We start from the raw sequence: 2587 nt of genomic DNA, 5'->3' as shown, positions 1-2587 counted from the left end.
TGCAAGCATAACCGAACCTACCTCGGCCAGCCAGTCCACTATTTCCTCCTCAAGAAATTACCATGTGCGTTACAAGCAATACCGCAGAAAATTTGCGTTTACTATCAGGGAGTGAATAATTATTACAATTAAAGTTAGTGAGTTACAAGTAATGCTATCTGTTGGAGTCTCAGCTTTTTTAGCTGCTATTTCTGAACTTCGGTATGTGGTGAAGCAAATGTTTGCTGATCCCTTAATTATGTTTATATATATATATATATATATATATATAAGGTGGCTTATTCGCAATTTAGAGTCGAAAGGCAGAAATGACGTCAATATTTCTGCTTTTCGGTTGTAAATTGTGAATAAGCCAGGTTTACTATTTATAATTTTCACTTTTACCATATTTGAAATCAGCGCGCAACTACTACGGTAGTCTTATAAACTGACAAGGCGAGCGAGCTTAACCCTAGGCCAGATAAAAGCCACTGACGTGCATTAATCAAATGAGAGATCACTAGTGATCTGGCTATGCCTCGAAAGTAGAGAGCTTGCCTCCCTTGTCAGTCATAATGATAAGTGCTTTCTTTGACTATGAATTGTTTTGACTCATTTTCAGCAATACTGGCGCTGAGTAGTGTATTTAGTCACTTTAGTGACCCCCCCCTCTCTCTCTCTCTCTGTATATATATATATATATATATATATATATATATATATATATATATATATATATATATATATAATCAGGCAATAATCAGATAGCACTGCATCAGCAAGACTTGAAAAAATATAATCACACACATGCACACATAATTCGTGAGATATAGAACTGGCCTATGTCAGTGAAAAGGTTTTTTCCACTTCCAGACGAAGTTCAGCGCTTTCCTTTTTACTTTTTCCTCGCAACAATTTTATCTAAATTTACGAACCTCTCTGTTTTCATCGCATCAACTTAATGAGCCTAACTCCTTCATGGCGGAATTCAGTCAAAAGACGGCACAAAATCGGAATAGCAGATGTTATATTGTTATGCTACTGCTTGGAATGTTGTGGCACAAGTGAAACGGAATGAGGGAAAGATGTAGTATATAGAAACATGATAGTGTGGTGGACAATTATAAAAACACCATGATGACAGAATTGAATCATGTTCAAGAGTTAAAGAGAAACTTGATACCCTCGACTTCCATAACTCTTCAACGTAGGCGTTGTTGTTGTTGACCGAATGGCAGCAGGGTTAGGGAAGTGTGACACTTGAAGAAATAGCCATAGTTTTCACGAATTTGCTATCGTATACTTTTGAGAAACTGTGAAAGCTGATAAACTGCGTTGCTAGAACTACGATAGTGAAAGCACTCCGTACTCGTTCTGAAGAGATTTGAAGGAAGTTTATCGTTATATTCTGTGGAGGCGCAATGGCCCAGTGGTTAGGGCAGCGGAATCGCAGTTAAAGGATCGCGGTTTCGATTCCCAGACCGGGCGTTTTGAGAATTTATGGAGCGCAGGCTCTTCCGTTGATCGGATCAACTGAAACCCGCGACGGAGTGCCAACAAACAACATTTTTATATTGTTTCAGGCACCGAACTGTGGCCACGTTAGGGTACCGCCTTAAAGTGTTTATTTTTAACAATTCGAATCCTGTACTTATTTCTCAATTCTGGTATGAAGTATATCGGTCACTTTTTTTCCGAATCACCAAGTTAGTGGGACGTAAAGGAACCAACACTAGTTGTCAAGCAGTGGGACGTAAAGAAACCAACAGGAGTTGTCAAGCAGCGAGGTGGAACAAACACAAAAACATACGCACGCATATACAACGCACTTTCACAGTTTCCGACAACTAAATTCGCTCACAATGCTTTGGTCAACCCGGATTATAATAGAAGATACTTGGCGAAAGTGAGGCTGAACCTAAATCTTGTAGTTACAAAGGAAGCTTCTTAACCACAAGACCATATATATATATGTGAGTGTCTGATAGTTCATCTGGAACAATAAAGAGAAGTCCCGGGAAAATGTGCTGCTATATTTATATGAAAGTAAGGACGAGATACATCATTTCTTATCTTTTGGAAAAGAATGCTTTTCAGTACGTTTAAGGAATGTTCAATAAAATGTGAGGATTTAGCATTCTATACCCACCGCAACTTCTACCTAGATATCACCGCATTCATCTCCTCCTCATAACGATATATTTCGATGTTTCCCTCTAATTTTGCTAGCTACTGACTAACCTTTCTCTTTGTAGAGACGGGGACAAGGAAATTAGCAAGATATCCTAGCATTTAAGCTGAACAATACGACACAGGTGTAGATAAAAATGATAGGCAGGTTGTTGTTGTCGTTATTATAATAATAATAATAATTAATATTATTATTATTATTATTATTATTATTATCATTATTATTGAGATTCGGAGGAATAATACTAGTTTTATTTTGGATAATTGCTCTTCCAGGTGGTGCTTAAGGAGATGGCTTTGAAGAAGTCTGTAGATTTTGGTTTAGGAAATATTCTTTATAGTGGTTACAGCAGCCACGGTAATAACAGGAAGATGAACACAACACTGGTATTTAGATAATTATCATTATGTTAGAAAC

General features: G+C 37.4%; 1 protein-coding gene across 5 annotated transcripts in view; it reads right to left on the bottom strand.

Annotated features, from left to right (window-relative positions):
* Positions 1–2587, bottom strand: part of LOC106880643 (homeobox protein Hox-C9) — a 402026-nt gene that overhangs the window by 134217 nt on the left and 265222 nt on the right. The window lies entirely within an intron of this gene.

Source organism: Octopus bimaculoides, chromosome 17 (assembly GCF_001194135.2).
Source record: "Octopus bimaculoides isolate UCB-OBI-ISO-001 chromosome 17, ASM119413v2, whole genome shotgun sequence".
NCBI classification, from domain to species: domain Eukaryota; kingdom Metazoa; phylum Mollusca; class Cephalopoda; order Octopoda; family Octopodidae; genus Octopus; species Octopus bimaculoides.
Note: the sequence above shows the minus strand (reverse complement) of the source record. Positions and strands in the feature narration are given on the sequence as shown.